Here is a 20,997-nt window from a genome sequence, read left to right as displayed (position 1 = left end):
ATAGTAATCCCTTACTTTACTCGTTACTTGAAAAAAGTAATCAGATTACAGTAACGCGTTATTGCCCATCTCTGGTTATAAGATATAATCCAAGTCGTAACATTGCTGTGTGGAGCTGCAGATTTGGTTGCAGGTTAATACTGGCAGTGTCACCATGCCAGCTGACTGTACTTCATCATCAGCCAGTGTTGTTCTTTATACATCAATATTACTAAAGTTTACCATAACGCAGCACTTACACTACACTGTGCGGTCTATCTAATTCCTCTCATTACTTATCCTATCTGCCAGCTCCATGTTATGAATAGAGTGTAAATCCCCCCTGTGCCATGTTCAGTGCAGGGATGTGCAGTTCTGGATCTCAAGGCTCCTGTCCTCCCGGTTTCAGATGTTTCCATACGTCAACACAGCTGATTTAAAGAATCATTTACAGACTTCTGCACAACTAGGTGTTTGGGGATTATTTGATTTGAATTGGCTCTGTTGGTATAGGTAACATCTAAAACGTGCATGATAGGGGTCCATGAGGGCCAGAATTTGACATCCCTGACTTCTAGTCAAGGTCATACATCAGGAAAGTTGTTGTTTGTGACATAGGTTTTTGCTTTATTACTTCAGGGCCAACCAGTAGAGATAAAAGAATAGGAAGAATGAAAAGATGGCACTGTTGTCATGTCCCACCCGAATTGATTTCCAAATACGTCATCAACGTGTGACAGTGGGAGAGTGTAACGTCATTGACCTCACCGGAGTTTTACCACGGTTCAGATTCCTAAGGTAAGTTTAACTTTTTCTCCCTTTTGTCCATATTTTTACCACAGTTGTGTTATATTACATTGCGGTTATGTTGTGAAACTTACATATCAGAGAAGGAAAGCTAGTTTTGTACGAAACCAAATCAGCACTATTTTTGTCTGGCTAAGTCATTCTAGCTAGCGACAGTGGTGGTGAAATGTCATTTAAATTTAAACTGTTTAGAAATTGTTTTGTATACGTTTCAACAAATGGACAAGCTGAAAGCTTACGAGCAGCTGAAAAAACACCTTGAAAATGGTAATCAAACACTTTATTAAATGTTTTTGTAATGCTTGCAAGTTCATTTTTTTAACTGCAAAAAACCCTGACAATATCGTGCTTTAATTATTTAACATTGTATGGTATTCCTATTTACTTCTCTTAATTAATATGCATGTTAAAAGACGTATATATTTATTACTTTCTGATATTGTCGGAGTGCCTGATTTAAAAAAAAAATTGACAAAAGATGGATTTCTCACAAAATTAAAAGACTTTATTGCAATTGAAAAGTTAGATAGTCATGTAGGATCTGGCTCCTACAGTCAATCTGTAACTCCTTACCCTTTTAAAATTTAATTTGAAGGTGAGATTACCCAAAAAGGCTTTGATAACAATGTAAAAAAGCTCCTGACAGCAGAAAAATCAGGTAGGTTTTGATACTTTTGAACAACATGTAAAATAATCTCCTTTATTTAACATGATATGCTTAGCAGGTTATGATTGACTAACCGCTTTTGTAGAGTCTAAACTCAGAGCCCGCTGACTCAGAGACTTATTCCCGTGAAGGAAAAAATAAGGCAACAACGATCGATCGATTTACTTGCGCAAGGGAGGCTTCGTCGGTATCTCGGGAACACACTTCGAATCCTATCACAAATGACCCCGACTCCGGCTTCCGCTCGCTGCCTTTTCTTGAAAAAACTGTTACAATAAACAATAGTTTACAATAGTTTACACAAACACCTCCCCTCGTAAAACCCCGCTTGGTTACAAAGACAAGGCACTGCATGTGTGTGTGCACGTGTAAGCACATGTGCAAGAATGTGTGTGTGTGTGTGTGTGTGTCTCTCTGTGTGCGTGACTTCCTGATCACATCTGTTTCTAACAACATCCTTGGTCATAAAGGGGGTAATCTCCCCCACACCCAATATATGGTTCAATTCCTGTATTGGTTCACCATAAACAACACAGTGAAGCCATAAAAAGGGCAGGAAGCTTACCAAACATCAAACAAACCTTCACAAGGGTTGTGCTTGTGATAAAACACTACAGCCTCCCCCCAGAACCTCGAGAAGCTGGGGAGGGGGACAAAGGAATTCCTTTGATCACAGAGTTTGAAACAATGTAGAGATGGTATGGCAACAGCACCGCCTACAACTGCAAAGCTCTCCAGCGAGTAGTGCGGTGCTCTGAACGGATAATTGGAGGTGAGCTTCCCTCCCTCCAAGACATCTACAGGAAGCGCTGCCTGAGGAAAGCAGGGAGGATCATCAAGGACTCCAGTCACCCCAGCCATAAACTGTTCAGACTGCTTCCATCAGGAAGGAGGTTCTGCAGCATCCGGTCCCGTACCAGCAGACTGAGAGACAGCTTTTTCCACCAGGCCATCAGACTGCTGAACACTTCATAGACACCTCAGCTCCACTACTGGAACTTCAACATTATGCACTCCATACTGTACAGTAACGCCACTGTTTTGCACATGTCTCAACTCTGTATATTTTTATATATTTTATTTATTGTTGACTCTATTTAATTTGTAAAATATGTGTATACACACACACACACACACACACACACACACACACACACACACACACACACACACGTAGAAAAACATTTAGTATACACATCCAGAAATGTTTTTTAATTTTTTTTTGCATATACTATTATATATTGTACATATATTTATTAGTTTCAGATTTAGCCATTCGTATATTTTGCCTGTTTACATTATTGTATTTTGCACAACTCTGTTGCTTGTGAAGCTCGCACACAAGAATTTCACTCGCATGTGCTGTACCAATGTACCTGCACATGTGATGTGACAATAAAAGTGATTTGATTTGATTAGATGGTAAGCATAAAAATGACAACATTTAACAATTCACTTTAACTACTTTATTTATAGATGCAATACATTTTGAAAGCAGATGACTGTGCAGTAGTCTGTTATTGTAGTAGAATTCTATAAACCACGTTTCACATCACTGCCCTATTTATATTGCAGATGACACTACTTCAACACGTGGCAATGAATTTCTCAGTAAGAAAACCCAATTATTTTGCTTTAAGATCAATTGTAATATAGAACTTGCTTGCTTCATCCATTACAGGTGCAGCAGAGGCCTTTGGTAAAGCCAAGAAACTACTACAGCCTCAAGTAAAGAAAAGGCAGTTTCCATTGAATGATAAACGTTTGGACCATGGCAAATCATTATTGAAGGTTAGTTAAAAATTGAAGCTACGTGTATGACTGTCAGCAATATATTAAAAAATAACTTTCTTTTTTTTTTCCTTGATGCTAGGTCAGACTGGCTCCCATGGAGTGGAAGCCAAGAACTCTGAGAAAGTGTGGACAGTACCAGAAGTTAATAATGGACGAAGCTCCACCTCGAATCATTCTGCAAGGCCATGAAACATATGATAATTTAATTACCATAGGCAAAGAACACTTCTGGCCAGAGCGTACTGAGGGGAGTGAGTTCACTCTTTGCCATTCTGACGGGACCAGGTGGAGTAAGGAGGAGTTCCACAAAGAATACAGAACTGTTTCTGATATTACACATCTGTGGAAAAGAACACTATACATCGGGCGAAGACAACTGGGTAATAAAGTGATCAATATTGCTATTAACCCTTTAAAGCCGGTCGGAGCGGGCACATAAGCTAGCGCAATAATTTTTTTTGCATATGATACCGGAGGAGTTGTACTTACATCTTATGCCATCAGCTTGTCCTAGGTCACAGTCCCCTTCCACATAAAGCTTTGCAAAAACTGCATAAAAAGCACTTGCAGCAACAACAAACATAATATTCCAGAAACACGCTTTGCCGATCCGATCAGCGGTTTGTAACACTTCCTACGTCCATCAGCGCGAACTATCGCATGTCCACCATGACCTGCCCGAAACCAGAAGTGACGTCATTTTGCGGAAATGTAGTCTTTTTTACCATCAGGGCCTTATGAGCCTATACTTGTGTTTTTAAAAGTTATGTTTGACTTTATGACTTTCTGTATCGTTTCTGGGATGCTTAGGACTTATATTGCACTGCTGGAAATAGTTTATTTTGATACACATGCTGTTTTTTTGCAAATTTTCATTATAATATTTATTTTCGTTTTTCCTTCAGTATATGAAAATTGGTGTATTTCAAAAATATAACTATGAAAACACTTAAAATAAATTTCCTGTGGTGGGAAACTATTTTTGCATTTACAGTTTTGAGGGATAAGCCTCTTAAATTTCTCTAGCTAGAAATATATGTTAAAAAAAACCACGATTTTCAATTTGTTTTGTAGTTTATTGCATTTTTTGCATTTTATGTAATTACTATGCACTTAATGCAGACATATTATTAGAATTTGGGCTATAATGGTTATATTGATGTATATCAACTTGAAATGCTCCCAAAAATGGCACTACAGCATGTAAAAATATAATATAAGCTCTGGCGGACTTGGTTCTATGCTAGGTCTTAAAGGGTTAACTACTGTCTAGCACTCAAATTTGTATGGTATGAAATAATTTTACTTTTTTTTACGTGTGTTTGGATGATCAAAGTTCCATCTCAGGTGTGTGCCTGCCCAAACCAAATTGAATATTTTTGATGTTATGATTGAACATGGTAGGGAAGGTGCCCGGACTGTTCATTTTGAGCCGATTTTTGAGTCGTGCGACCGTTTTGGTGATCGGCCCGAGTTTGGCCTTCATCGTGCGTCGTGCATCGTATAGTACACGATGTAACGTCGGGTTGCGTTTAGTGGTTGAGAGGAGGCGGCAAAACACCTAGCAGGGTAGCCAAAAGAATACACACTCACGCTGGCGTTGGGGATTCCACAGTGTGTTCTTTAATATACCTTCTCTTCATCAACCATATAAGCCCGGTTGAACGGCTGCAGCTTAACAAACATAGCGCACAGTGTTCGTACAACCCATAACGTTGCAAACAAAGGTGTCTGGAGAGGTAAAACATAAAATCCGTCCCTCCTCATGTACTAGCGTGCAAGCACATGTCCACACCATCACAGAGAGAGAGAGCAGAGAGACCAGTGGCACACACTGATGACACCATCAACCCTCGACTTGGGTGTCTTAAAGGGACACCACACCATAGTGGCTGTTACATATTCCCCCCGGGTTAAACAAAAGCTGCCCTCAGCCGGACCCAGGTGACCCTCCTCCCGCTACCCCCTTTCACCACACATAGCTACTTTAGGTAGTAAGCAGGTCGTGGAGGAATTGTTACACACCTGTACAGCATTGGTACAGTCCAGAGTCCAGACTTAACCAGCCTCCATACATGGTCAGCAGGATAAGAAGTTAAAACCAAAACAGGGAAATGTACAGTGCAATATTGACAAACTGGCATACATGACAGTGTCCCACATGGTGAATATCCATTTAAACAAATGTTAAAGAAAGAAAATAAACTTAGGATAGCCAGGACAATTGCAGAATGAAATTCCCTTTTTCTTTCATTGCGTTTCTTCTACTTCACAAACTTGCAACAGACAGCATAATATGTGAAAACAGTACCAGAAAGTACTGTAGAAAACCCAAACAACAGTCATGTTACAACAGTAACCAATACGAAATACATAAGAAAAAAAAAATTCAAATTCAGGAACTATGGCAAAGCTGCATCGAACCCACGCCCGGGAAACGCAGGTCCACGCACATCCAATGGAGCCACGACGAAGAGGCCAAACAGAGAACGGCGCCACAGTCCACAAACCATGCTGGAGCAGCTCCAGTCGTTGCCATGGAAATGCACCACCGCGACCCTTTGATCCTCCTGACGTCCTCGTCCAGGCCAGCCTGGTCCGTTCCCGCGAAACATGGCGGACAGCCACTTTGCCGCGTCGTACCTTTTTATGTACCAATCATCAGATGCTCGAAGATACTGCATACTGAGGTCCAAGAGAAGATGTTCGGGCGCCATTTTGTAACGTTGGGTTGTGTTGTGTGGTTGAGAAGAGGCGGCAAAACACCTAGCAGGCTAGGCGGAAGGATACACACCCACACTGGTATCAGTAATCCACGGTGGTTCTTTAATACGCATTCTTCAGCAACCATATAAAAGCCCGGCTGAACGGCTGCGGCTCAACAACAAAATGCCCAGCGTTCATACAACCCAAGCGCTGCAAACAAAACAAAAAAAAGGGTCTGGAAAAGAAAACATAAGTCCGTCTCTCGTTAAGCACGAGCGTGAAGGCACGTGTCCTCATAGTCCCAGAGCGAGAGAGCAGTGGCACAAACTGATGACACCATCAACCCTCGACTTGGGTGTCTTAAAGGGACACCACACCATAGTGGCTGTTACAACGACCAGCTCCCGATCATCAATGCTTGGTCAGGAGGATTTCCTGACCGTCGTGAGGGTGTCGCCGCAGCCGCTCACACTGCGCACGCGCAAACACATGAACGTCGGTCAAAAAGACGGAGTAGCACAGCAGTGCAGCCTGTGATTTGGACACAAGCGATGGAGGCACAACTTGTAGAACTTTGGAAAGCTCATCCGAGCCTTTTCAATGTGGCTTCACAAAATTATCACGACCACAACAACCGTGAAAATAGTTGGATTTACATTACTGCTCAATCACAGCTGCTTGATCAATGTTTTTCCATTATCAATTTAGCAAAGTTGATGGTGGTGGTGTGTCTGTGTGAGTGAAAGAAAGAGAGGGAGAGCGAGCGACAGATTTTCTGTTATAACCTTCATGTTATGGAGGCACAGTTTGAGCACTCAGGTCGCATCAGAGCATCGGGCCGTATAGTGTGAGACCCTGCATCGTGACCTACGAACTTCTAACCCCTGCGTCAAGTCAATCATACAGTTTGAGCAGGAGCTGAATCGCGCGACTGGATTGCACAGTGTATGCCCAGCTTAACTTACAAACATTTTTCTGCATTAGTGCTTCCCAACAATGTGTATATTCAAATGCAGAAAATGCAAACATTTCCTGCATCATAAAACCCCTAAAAATGAAACAGAAACCTACAGTGGAACTTGGGGAGTATAAGTCAACAGGGTTGTCCAGACAACCATTCACATTCACACCATGGCCAATTTAGAATCAATTAGAATCAGCAATGAACCTCTCTTGCTGTGAGGCAACAGGGCTAACCACCACGCCACCGCCCCATGCTTTAAAAAGAGTAGGAAAACTATGATTACAGGGTTTGATAGAATTTTTCTTTACATTTTTGCCCTTAACAGGTTAAACCAGACTAAACACCATAGCAAATCAAATCAAATCAAATCACTTTTATTGTCACATCACATGTGCAGGTACATTGGTACAGCACATGTGAGTGAAATTCTTGTGTGCGAGCTTCACAAGCAACAGAGTTGTGCAAAATACAATAATGTAACAAGCAAAATGCAAGAATGGCCACATCTGAAACTAATATATATATGTACAATATATAATAGTATATGCATTTCTGGATGTGTATACTAAATATTTTTGTACGTGTGTGTGTGTGTGTGTGTGTGTGTACACATATTTTACAAATTAAATAGAGTAAACAATAAATAAAATATATAAAAATTTACAGAGTTGAGACATGTGCAAAACAGTGGCATTACTGTACAGTATGGAGTGCATAATGTTGGAGTTCCAGTAGTGAAGGTGAGGTGTCTATGACGTGTTCAGCAGTCTGATGGCCTGATGGAAGAAGCTGTCTCTCAGTCTGCTGAGAGAAACGCATGCACACACTTTGTGCATACACAAAGTGTGTGCATGCGTTTCTGTCCCTTATAACCCCAGTGATTTTCCAGTAGTTTAAAATCTTGCATGATGTCAAGGATTTCCCATCAACTGAAAAAAATTTATTGAAACACATGTGTGTGTGTGTGTGTGTGTGTGTGTGTGTGTGTGTGTGTGTGTGTGTAAGACAAGGTGATAAAGTGTTTGAGATGTTCTTGTTTTTACAGCAGCAGCATCTTTGGCACTCACAGGTCATTAAAGTCTCTGACCACATGATTTAGCAGAAGCAGAATGGGCCATATATCACTCGGGCAAAGGCCAATAAAAAATTAATAGCTGATTAGACATTAAAGATTCAGGAGTGGTGGCAGTGGTGTAAAATATTAACTTTAAAAGATACATTATACATATATATTTTTTGTGTTAAAGGATTTATGAAACTGAAAAGGCAGAGTATTCACATTTAAAAAAGAATTAAATCTCCGATTTTTCTATGACCACCGAGTGAAAAAATAAAATATTAAGAAGTCAGATGTCACCTCATGCTGCAAGGGGTTTAGTGATAAATCATCCTGAATCTGGGATGTGGGATTCCCAGCAGCAGCCACAAGATCTTCTGTGTGACCTGACTAAAAACAGACTCCCTGCAGTCCAGAAGGTAGCTGCTTTCCCATGCTTCAGCCAACTAAACATCTGCTCACACCTGGTGTTAACATGGTGTCTGCATTCGTTATCAGGTTCATTAGTCTTTGCATTTTGGATTTTTATTTCTGTTGTAATTATTACATTTCAGTATGTGACTTGGTGAGGTTGGGTTGACTGACCAGTTTGAGGGTGTCTGTGGGGCCCATTAGTTTCTACTATAAAGACCTTTTTATTGTCGCAGTTTAATACCTGATTCATTACCATACTATCCAAAATATGCAGACTATCAGCAACAACTAGTGAGTGATGAGGCCAAGTGTATACATTTGTTAACTTTTATTTTAGTTATTTTTTGTCAGTAGTTTAAGTGCTAAGAATGGCACAAGCCAGTGTGCTCAAAGCTAAATCTTTGCCAAACAAAACATGTGGATCATCAAGATTGGGATTTTTTTATTTTGTTTTATTTTATTTTTTTTGTTGCCTGTCCCGTTTGGCTCTTTTGCCATCAGAATTATTGTCTAAAGGCGAAGAAAGATGCCCAACGGATTTACTTTACCAAATGGACCATCCCAGCCTTGCCGTAATGGTCTATTTTATTCACCTTTTATTGTTTATTTCATTTTATTTTCACTTGCTAAATACGGGACAGACTTGACTGGGGAAAAGAAAGGGGAGAAAGAAAGAGGGAAAGAAAAACAGCGGAGAAGAGAAGATTGGGATTTAAATATCAAAGTGGCTGGAGAACAAGATGCATGTGGAAACTGTGCTACTCTTACTGTTAGACAAAGGAAGAGGAGATAGGGAAAGAAAGACAGCAGTGCATAGGTGACTTTAAATATAGGGACTATGACTGGTAAAGGGAGAGAGTGGGATGATGTAATTGAGAAAAGGTAGAGATTTTGTGTGTGCAAAGGAGACCAAGTGAAAAGAAAGCAAGGCCCGGAGCATTGGATATGGATTCAAACTTTTAACCGTGGTACCATAGTACAGTGGGAACCACTGCTGTAACCCTCCTAGGGTGCAAAGCCATTGCAGGGGCAGCGCGGTATGAATTTAAAAAAAAAAAAAAAAAAAAAATGAATGCTTGTACACTGCTAACATAATGGACAGGTTTTTTTGACGGGGCTCCCACACAAACAGAAACAAAACAAAAAAAACAAAAAAAACAAGGAGAACAGGTCCAGACGAGTCCATAAACACACAAATACAGTTCAACACAAAACTAGATGCATCACGAGTCCACAAATCAAAAAGTTCAGGGAGTCAACCTGGAGGTTGACAGCACATGAGCCAAATCCAAAACAGTTCAGGGAGCCGGTGTTCTGACAAGACGTCCTACTTTGGCAAAACGTCCTACCGTGAGTAGTTTATGCACATTTCTGCTGTCACAGTAATTCCAGCACAAATGTAAGTAGGTATTACGGTTTGCCACTTAACTTTGCCCATGAGAGTGTGCTTGTAGCTCATATTCATAAAACCAGGACGGTTTGCCACTTCATTTTACCCGGTAAAGTATGCTTGTAGGTCACATTCGCAAAGCTAGCATGGTTTGGCACGTAATTTTACCTGTCAGAGTATATTTCTAGCTCATATTCACAAAGGTAGGATGGTTTGCCACTGAATTTTGTGTTGTGCACATGCGTAGAAACAACGGGTAGGATGGTTTGTCAGGTAGGATTGATTCCCAGAACACCAGCCGTGTGGACAGCAGCGGCGGCAACGCAGGTGAATCAAATCAGGAGGCCGGCCACGCGGAAGGCGGTGGCGGCAACAGAGCAGGTCCGGAGGCCGACTGCAAAGCCAGCAGTGGCGACAGAACAAGTCCGGAGGCCAGCCACGCGGAAGCCAGCGACGGCCATGACATCCAACTAGAGGCCTGGAAAGCGGCCGGCAAAGGCGAGGTGGTACAGGCCGAGCGGGATCAGACGGCGGTGTGGCAACCGCAGGACCAGACGAGGAAGGACCAGGACCAGACGTTGCAGGCGACGGTGTGGAAGTTGTAGATGGTGATGTTTCAGGAGGTGGCTGAATGTGCTCCCCGGAGCCGTCAGCGGACGCGAGGATGTGCTGGCCGGCTCTCCAGAACCCCCAGATGACGAGACTTGATGGTGGCTGGGTTCTCCTGAAACCCCAGCTGAAACAGAAGACGACTGAACGGGCCTCCCGGCCCCTCCAGCGGAAACAGGTGGCTGAACCGGCCCCTCGGACCCTCCAGCAGAGGCGGATGGCTGAAACAGTTCTCCTGAACTGCCAGCGGAAACAGACAGTGGCATGGGAGCCACGGAGTGCTGGATTGGCTCACGTAAAAAAAAATTTGAGCGCATGTAAAAAAAGTTTGCAGGTGCAAGTGTTGCATTTTGAGGAGAAATTTATTTTGAGCCAAGAAAAGCTAAATTTGAGTGAACAAAATTGATTGCTGCGTGCAAAAAACGTATTTCAGTGTTTGCTATTATCCACACACACACACACACACAATAGCAGCCCATCTCGCTCAGTTTTTGCATTTGCGCTCACTCCCAATGTGTTGCTCGCGCTCTCAACATTTCTGCCCGTGCGTGCTCAACTCTTTCTGCACACCGTTATATTTGTGCCACAAAACCAGCCAATCACAGACTTGGATGCAAAAATATCTGATTGGCTGATTGGCATTTCGTCCAAAACTCAAACGAGGCAGTGGCGGAGGAACACAGAGTGGCAGAGTTTGACATATTACTCTTTCTGGGTCACAAAATAAACTTTTAAGATATTTTCATGCGAGCTCATGGTGCTGTGTAAACTTCAAATATCTGCTTGATTCATCAAGACATCACATATTTGCATAAGTGCTCTAACAATGAAAGCTGAAAACAGAACCACACACAGGCAGGATCTGAGGGTACGACGCGACACTGAGCAAAGGCAAACACAGGGCTTATATACACAGGGGAGTAATCAGGGAATGGAGAACAGGAGGGAGACACAGCTGGGAGAGATTAGGGCTAAGGAGGCAGGGGGAGCGAAGTTAGACACACTGACATAAGATGTAACCCTTCAAAATAAAACAGGAAACAATACACAAAGACGCCGACTAAGAAAACACGGACTTTGCACAGGCAGAACTAAACCTAAACCAGAATAAGCTGGAACATACTTATTAATAATCATCATCATCATAGCCTGACAAGAAATCAAGAAAATAACCAAAAATACAAAAGCCAACCAAAACATGAAAAACTCAAAATACTGGGTCGAAATGACCCAGGACTGTGACACAAATGGTATCTAAAAAGTTACACTAGGTACTAGATACATGTTCTGGTGAGTTTGGGCAAACAGCCATTTGACTAACATGTGTGTCTCACCTGCTCTTGTTCCATCTCTGTTCTGTCCTCATTCTCCTCTCCTCTCTCTCCCTCTCTGTGCTGACAATCAAGCCAAACACCAACATCATCAAATATACAGTTGAAACCAGATGTTTACAAACTCTTCAGATAAAAACACTTTTTTTTAATTGTAACATCAAATCAGACTAAATTTTTATTTTTTTAGATTGATAAATATAAAAAACATATTTGTTAACTTTAAGAGTAAAGAGAGAAACTATCTGTATTTCTTAATTGTAAACGGCACCAAATTGTATTCAAACTGAGCCACACTTATGGAGCTCCACAATTCTTTTTCTGGTGTTTTGGTTGACATCTCTTGATTTTCCCATGTCACAGAAACAGGCTCTGTGTTTTGCCTTATATGCATCCACAGCTGTGCCACCAATTTACTCACATGGACTCTACTAACCAATCAGAAGCTTCTTCAGCTCAGAATGGAATCGTCTGGAGTTTTCTTATTAATTAACAATAAACTTAGTGTACATGTACTCCTACATTTGATGAAAATGATAAAAAATAGAAGCTCTGTCTCTCTTTATTCTGACATTTAACTAATTCAAAAGATATTTCAATATTTATTCATCTAAAACAACCAAGTTTACTCTAAATTGATGTTTAACAGTAAAAAAAAAAGTTTTTATGTTTTTTCCCTAAAGTGTGTGTAAATATCTGATTTAAACTGTGAATATACTGCTGTGTATTGAAACTCCTCTTGTTTTGCATAGAAATATATTGAACAACATACAAAACATAATATATAAAATAACATCTACCTGAGTTTTTTCTTTGAAAGAAGCTCCTTATGTCTATTCTTGTATATCAGTACATTACTGAAACCAATTTAGAGTGCTTTGTTTAGCCGTGGAGGGAAACAACTGAAAATATGAAACAAACACACATGTAAGCTAAGACTCTCTTAAAAAAAACAGCATTGTTGTTGTTCGGCTTTTCATTTCGCCGTTTGTTGATTCACTCGAAGAGAAAGTAACGTAATATGTGTTTGGGAACCACTGCCATGGTAGAACAAGATGGGCAGAGAAATCGAGTAGTGGTAATCTTAAAGTAAGAGTATGTGAAAAGTGGTGTGGAGGTTTGAAGCTGGTTGTTGTCATTGACCCACAAATTGGATGTCAGTTTGAAAACATGGATGAATTCTGAAGTTAAATGAAGCAGTAGAATGTTCCCAGTGGGGTGATTGGAGCAGACATCAGTGGATGTGTATACAGGTATGCAGGTATTGTGTTAAGGGCAGAAAGGCAGAAGGCTAGTTGGTGGTGGACTTTCTGAAAAGGGTGGAAACAGCTGTGGTGAACATGTACTTTAAGAAGACGGAGGAACACAGGATGAGATATGAAGTGGAGAAAAGTCCACGTATTGGGCTCATGCGTAAGGTGCAATTTGAAAGCAATACGACACAAGGTAGTCTCAAAGGAGAATTGGTAGGATGTTAGAATGATGTTGGACATCAAAAACAGGAAGCAGGTGACAGCAGGGCCAAGAATTAAATGGTTGAAGTTGAAGAAGGAAGAACATTGTCCAGGGTTCTGGGAGGAGTTGAGACAGGTGGTAGGGAAAAGCTGGCAGATTACAGGGGAACTGCCAAGAAGGTGTATCCTCTGGACAGAGGAAAGAGGACACGGACACCTGGTTGTGAAATAAAGAAGCACAGGAAAAGACCAAAGAAAATCTAGGATAGGCACAGAGGTGAAGAAAGTAGACAGGAGTACTTAGAATGAAGGCATACAGCAAAGAGAAAGTAGGCAAAAGACATGGCTTATAGTTTGTTGTATTTGAGGTTGAACCCTAAGGAAGAAGCAAAGGAACTGTGTTGATACGAGGGAAGGAGGTCATGGTGGAAAGGAAGTTAGGGTGATTAACAATAAAGATATTTTGAAATGTATTGAATGAAGAGAGCAAGTTAAGAAGAAGGAAGAAGTACTTTGAGGAGCTCATGAATGAAGAAAATTAGGAGGAGGATGGATGGAGGAAAGCGTGTACATGAGGAACTGCGTAGGATTAGTAAGAAAGAAGAGGATTAATGGTGTTTTTCAATTCAATTTTATCTACGTAGCGCCAAATCACAACAGCAGTTGCCATGAAGACATCACCATCAGCACCAGCATGGTGATGGTGATGGTTATGGTGATGTCTTGGAGTGAGGGCAGTGGACTTTTTAACCAGACTGTTGAGCAAAAGCTTGGAGTGCTAGAGGATACCTAAGGAATAAAGAAGAAGTGTACCAGTGCCAGTTTTCAAGAACAGAGTGGTTAAAGCCAGGTTAAAAAGAAATGCCAAAGAGCCAGGATGGAGGTTGGCAGGTCTTCTAAGAGTTACTAGGATGGACAAAATTAGAAAAGCTTTCATTTGATCCAAAATACAGGTGCAAGAGTCCTGACAGAGACTAAGGACAATATTGGCTTCTCTTCATTGACACCCTCTTCAATTAAATTAAATTCAGTTCAGTTTTATTTATACAGAGGCAAATCACAACAACAGTTGCCTCGAGGAGCTTTATATTGTAATGCAGACCCTACAATATTACATCCCTGTGGAATTCAAAATCCAATTTAAACCGTTCTTTACTGTAGCATCTTTGTCTTACAATATAAAGCATATTGAGGAAACTTCAATTCAATTAAATTTAGACTATCAGAGGGACAGCTCAGATTGAAGGCTTTGGAGACAAAGATAGAGAGGCAAGGCTGACATTGTTTATACAGAAGAGGAATCCTTTACGCACCAGTCAAAGGATTTTGAATACTGAGCTGCCAGGCAGAAGGAAAAGAGGAAGACCACAGAGAAAGTGCTTGGATGTAGTGTGAAGAACATGCAGAAGGTTGGTGTGATAGAGGAAGATGAACCTCTGTGGGGCCCCAAAGGGAGCAGTGGAAAGAAGAAAAAGGTGTGAACCTAATCAGAGACCAAGTACTAACCCTAAACTGGTCACTATACAGTGGCTTGCAAAAGTATTCGGCCCCCTTGAACTTTTCCACATTTTGTCACATTACAGCCACAAACATGAATAAATTTTATTGGAATTCCACGTGAAAGACCAACACAAAGTGGTGTACACGTGAGAAGTGGAACGAAAATCATACATGATTCCAAACATTTTTTACAAATAAATAACTGCGGGTGGGGTGTGCGTAATTATTCAGCCCCCTGAGTCAATACTTTGTAGAACCACCTTTTGCTGCAATTACAGCTGCCAGTCTTTTAGGGTCTGTCTCTACCAGCTTTGCACATCTACAGACTGAAATCTTTGCCCATTCTTCTTTGCAAAACAGCTCCAGCTCAGTCAGATTAGATGGACAGTGTTTGTGAACAGCAGTTTTCAGATCTTGCCACAGATTCTCAATTGGATTTAGATCTGGACTTTGACTGGGCCATTCTAACACATGGATATGTTTTGTTTTAAACCATCCCATTGTTGCCCTGGCTTTATGTTTAGGGTCGTTGTCCTGCTGGAAGGTGAACCTCCGCCCCAGTCTCAAGTCTTCTGCAGACTCCAAGAGGTTTTCTTCCAAGATTGCCCTGTATTTGGCTCCATCCATCTTCCCATCAACTCTGACCAGCTTCCCTGTCCCTGCTGAAGAGAAGCACCCCCAGAGCATGATGCTGCCACCACCATATTTGACAGTGGGGATGGTGTGTTCAGAGTGATGTGCAGTGTTAGTTTTCCACCACACATAGCGTTTTGCATTTTGGCCAAAAAGTTCCATTTTGGTCTCATCTGACCAGAGCACCTTCTTCCACGTGTTTGCTGTGTCCCCACATGGCTTGTGACAAACTGCAAACGGGACTTCTTATGGTTTTCTGTTAACAATGGCTCTCTTCTTGCCACTCTTCCATAAAGGCCAACTTTGTGCAGTGCACGACTAGTAGTTGTCCTATGGACAGATTCCCCCACCTGAGCTGTAGATCTCTGCAGTCCAGAGTCACCATGGGCCTCTTGGCTGCATTTCTGATCAGCGTTCGGCCTGTGAGTTTAGGTGGGCGGTCTTGTCTTGGTAGGTTTACAGTTGTGCCATACTCCTTCCATTTCTGAATGATGGCTTGAACAGTGCTCCGTGGGATGTTCAAGGCTTGGGAAATCTTTTTGTACCCTAAGCCTGCTTTAAATTTCTCAGTAACTTTATCCCTGACCTGTCTGGTGTGTTCTTTGGACTTCATGGTGTTGTTGCTCCCAATATTCTCTTAGACAACCTCTGAGGCTATCACAGAGCAGCTGCATTTGTACTGACATTAGATTACACACAGGTGCACTCTATTTAGTCATTAGCACTCATCAGGCAATGTCTATTTGCAACTGACTGCACTCAGTCCAAAGGGGGCTGAATAATTACGCACACCCCACTTTGCAGTTATTTATTTGTAAAAAATGTTTGGAATCATGTATGATTTTCGTTCCACTTCTCACATGTGCACCACTTTGTGTTGGTCTTTCACGTGGAATTCCAATAAAATTGATTCATGTTTGTGGCTGTAACGTGACAAAATGTGGAAAAGTTCAAGGGGGCCGAATACTTTTGCAAACCACTGTAAATCTTGTGAGTGTTACAAAGTTAAACTAAGACTAAGTATATGACTTAGAATAACAGCAGGTATAAACTTGTAAACTGACCTCGAGGTGTATCTTAGTAGAACACATCTGTGCTATTTGGTTCAAATATTCATTATCACCTTATTTTTCATCATCACGGATTCAGCTGAAAGTTAACAGTTTTTCTAATTAAAGATGGAGAGTGCAGATGAGGTTCCAGTGCATGGGTCACAAAAGGGCCAGAACACATGCAGCGCTTTTAGGGACCCTGAACTTCCTGGGCAGAAATCTCTGAGTCATTATGCTCTTTCATGGATCGTGAACTTCTTTTCTGCCCTTGGGGCTCAAAGTAAAACTCCAAAAGACACTACAAGGGCTTTCCACCTTCCTTTGGTTTCACTTTCAGTTTGTTTCAACTGCCTTCAGCATCATTAATCACCCACTGCTGACATGTAAGTCCTCTACACTGTCATTTAGTTAGCATGAAGCTAACTAGATGACAGAGGACAGTCCTCTGGGTCAGAAGAGCTTCAGTTCAAAAATACAGCTCTGTCTTCAGTCACAGCTGGGCTCAGGTCACACCACTGAGTTCATTTATGTCCTCAATTTTCCACCAAACTCCTCCGACTCCTCCTTTTTGGTTTGGTGAAGTGAAGAGCCTTTTTAAAATCTGCCCAACACCATAAGGAAAAGGAAGGAACTTAATGGACCATTTTTACCACATGTGAGTGAACTGCTTTAAAATGTCTGCTCTACATCAGTGTTGGTCAAGTTACTTGAAAAAAGTAATCAGTAACTAATTACTGATTACTTCCCCCCAAAAGTAATCCAGTTACTTTACTGATTACTTATTTTCAAAAGTAATTAATTACTTAGTTACTTTTTAAAAACACGATTTACAACCTGAGTAGGTGATAAAGTGATAGATCTTTCAGCCCAATTCTACTTTTTCTGCATAATCCATCATACAAAATGTAATCAAATGGAAAAGTCTCTTTTTCTAAAACTTGTTTTATCAGTTTTAATCTTTTAACTTTATGCATCAAGCAAAAATGAAATTATATGCAACATTCTCTGACTTGAAGAAATTAGTTTAACATTTAAACCTATTTTCTGCACATTCCAGCACATAAAATAAAATATTTTTTGTGTTTACACTCAGTCTTTCAAATAGATGCAAGTAAAACACAGCAGAAAATAAATAAAATCAAAGACTAGCGGTCCTGTTGCTCTATTTTCACCTGTAAAGCAGGAGTGGCGTAGGCGGAGGTTTGCCCTGGTGCAGGTGTGCCACAGCGGTCAGTGGAATAATCCGCGAGTTTCTCTGTGAATTTCCCATTACGTCGTTGCGCACTCGGAGTTTGTTTAGGGGACTTTTTTCGGTGTAAAAAGAAGTTTTCTTCCCACGCACAACGGACGCTAATGTTTTTGTCACTTTTTATGGAATCAAACTCAAAGTAAGGTCAGTACTTCCACGCTTTAAACACTGCACGCTCATACTGATCCATTGTTGATCTGCACACAGCTGTTGTCACGAACGTCGCACTCGCTTACGTCACTGTGATGAGACATTCTCGCAAAAAAATCACGGTTTTAGTAATGCAGTAACGCAGCGTTCCTACGGGAAAGTAACGGTAATCTAATTACCGTTTTTGTAATAGTAATCCCTTACTTTACTCGTTACTTGAAAAAAGTAATCAGATTACAGTAACGCGTTAAGAGTAACGCGTTACTGCCCATCTCTGCTCTACATCATCTGAAAATGTCTTGATGGATCCTCAATCACCCAGGTAAGTAAATCTCAAAAGTTGATTCGGTTCATCTGGACGTAGTGCTTTCAGTCACTCATCCAAGTGACTTCTTCAGTCTCAGCTGACCGCAGGTTTCGCGAGAGACAGAGATAGGCGTTGAAAGGCTGCTCCAACAGAACTTATTGTTTCAGAGGAAAACACGAACACAGTGTACAGTCGAGTCTTAATAGCTGTACACCGTCAGGCTCTCTTTTTGGCTGCAGTGGTTATTATTATATTTACATGCTTCAACATGCTATGCCTGTAACACTCTGCCTATTGCTTTCATATTAAAAAATTTTTTGAACAATAACTTTTTTTGTTTACGTTCATTATGCGGGCTGCAAGTAGAGGTGACATGGGCCGCAAGATTGAGACACAGACATCAGAGCCTCTTAATGCATGTTTTGTTTGGGTTTCCACCGCCATGGAATTACCAAAAATGGAGAGAGCATAGCCTAACATATGAAACAGGAAAATGACCGCCGTGTAATCCATGTATTTCAACAAAGTAACTGTATTCTGAATACCACCTTTTTAAACGGTAACTGTAACGGAATACAGTTACTCATTTTTCTGTATTTTAAATACGTAACATGTATTCCATTACTCCCCAACACTTCTGCAGAGTCACGCTTAATTCCCAAACAGTCTCTTTTGCTGACTTAGCAGAGTAATGTGTATGCAGTGTACGACGTGCCACAGTAATGGTTGACTTCCATCTGACCTGTGGGCATCAGTTTTAATCTGAGTCCAGAAGGCTTTGACATTTCTCTGACATTTACCATCACAATGTTACCTCATCGAAGTGAAAAAGGCCTAGTTATAGTTTCTCAGCAATCAATAGCCAGTTTGTCCAAGGAGGCAAACCAGTTATACATTAGAAATGTGAATTTTCAGATAGAGAGATAGATAGATGAAAAAAAAAAACAGCTTTTGTAGTAATTACAGACTGGTAAACCTTGAGCAATCTAGCTGTCAGTTTTTCAAGGTTATCTGATGAGATTTTATCCCACGCTTCCTAGAGCATCTCCCACAAGATTGATTGGCTTGAGAGAGTTTTCTTCCATCATAGAGGTTGTTTATCACCATCAGTGATGGCTCACAGGGTCAAGCCGTGTTTAAGTTTCTCACACAGGTGTCAGCAGGTGATGATGCTGTATAAGAAAAATGACTGCGTAACAGGTTTGGGTCCAAAGCTTTCTTATCAGTAAGTTCTCTCACTTCTGACATCTCTGCAGTATAATTGTTTTTATCTTTATTTTCCTCCAAGAAACAAAATCTAAGAATACTGTTTAGGACATTTTAAATCACTGATATGGTTTCAGAATGATAATAAAAAAAAACTAAATTGCCCACGATGCATGTCTGACAGCAGGTCTGATATAATTGCTGCTGTTTACTATAAAGTCCACAGAAACTGTATCATCTTTTCTGAAACACGTTTGGACTCTGCTAAACTCAAACCTGCGTACAAGGCTACAGACACTTTCCTCTGAATCACACTATATTGTTTTTGAGATTCTGCATCCTTGTTTAGATGATTCATCACATAATGTCCTCAGATCTGTCAGATGCAAATCTGTTTTAAATGTTCTTCTGGATTCACTGCTGTACAGACAGTGACTGATCAGCCAGTAGAGGGTAAAAGATAGATGGATGCACACTGTGATATTTAAACCATATTTAACTCATTCACTGCCATTGACGTCTATAGCCGTCAATGGCAGTGAATGAGTCAATGGGTTTAACTCATTCACTGCCAATGGCTGGCAGTGAATGAGTTAACTGGTTTTACTGGGCTAACAATATACCAAAAAAATGCCATTACACCACAAGCAGCAGCTTGAATTGCTGACGCAAGGAAGGTTAGATCAACAGATTGATGATACTGATGTCATTTGCAGTTCTACAATCTGCAGATTTGGAGATTAATCAGGCTGGCAGTCTTCAACTCCCCCGTGTGATCCTATGCCCACTGCAGCCTTAGATTTATGTTGTTGGCTTACAGAGGAAGCAAATTCAGTTTTCTGCTCTTGTAGCTCTTCTACCTTTAAACTCTTCATTCTCAGGCACTTTTTCCCCAGGACATTTGTAAAGACTCATAATCTTACTTTCAATTCCAACCTGTCTAACCATTCTCCTCTGAACTCTCATCATCAGACGCTTTCAGTTACAGAAATGCCACTTGGGGAGTTTCTGCAGTTTCACAAATACTAAACAAGTTTGTCTAGTTCTGTGTGAGCTGGTTATTGTAGATCCAAATGCAAAGTACATGAGGCCGGAGTCAAACACAAAACGAGCTGCTTAGTCCAAAATTGGGAACAGACAACTGTGCAAGGCAAAGCAGAAGAAATCCCCAGGGAATGAACATGTTTTAAAAAGTTCAACTTGTCACTGCCAGGTGGCCAACACAAGAGATTGGACTCGACTGCAGACAGCACTCGGAGTCACGGGAAATGTGGGAAAGTGACGGGCGTCACAAGTGAAAGCAAAAACAATAAATAATATAATAATAATATAATCATATACTAAAGGTGAGAGACCAAAAACAGGCTCTGAAATAATTCTAAATAAATACAACTCTTAATAATTCTATGATCTGCTATGAACAACGACACTTGCACAGTACTAAGAGCATAACTAGCAGTACTATGAGACACTTCTAGCAGTACTTTGAGTTACACAAAATCCCAACATAAATCTAGAGCTTTGAGCTAGAGAGTCACTAAGAGGACAGTGAGGGAGTCCTATGAGGAGGACAAGGGCTGGGGAACCAAACAGTGGGTAACATCCAGTGTAGGAACCTTGAAGCACGAGGCAGGGGGTAGTTATTAGGCGGGGACCTCAGAGTCACTGTAACAAGGGAAACCGGAGTTAACAGGGATTCCAGAAGCAGATCCGAAGAGAGAGCAGCAA

General features: G+C 41.1%; 1 long non-coding RNA gene across 1 annotated transcript; it reads left to right on the top strand.

Moving 5' to 3' along the window:
- The first annotated feature begins 1,415 nt into the window (after positions 1-1,415).
- On the top strand, positions 1,416-3,200 carry LOC113026798 (uncharacterized). The gene is made up of 3 exons (XR_003272955.1): positions 1,416-1,444; positions 3,029-3,064; positions 3,135-3,200. It is a non-coding gene; the product is annotated as an uncharacterized LOC113026798 (long non-coding RNA).
- The last annotated feature ends 17,797 nt before the right edge of the window (positions 3,201-20,997 follow it).

The sequence above is a fragment of the Astatotilapia calliptera genome, chromosome 1 (assembly GCF_900246225.1).
Source record: "Astatotilapia calliptera chromosome 1, fAstCal1.2, whole genome shotgun sequence".
NCBI lineage: Eukaryota > Metazoa > Chordata > Actinopteri > Cichliformes > Cichlidae > Astatotilapia > Astatotilapia calliptera.
The sequence above is the reverse complement of the archived record's forward strand: the minus strand, read 5'-3'. Positions and strand labels throughout refer to the sequence as shown.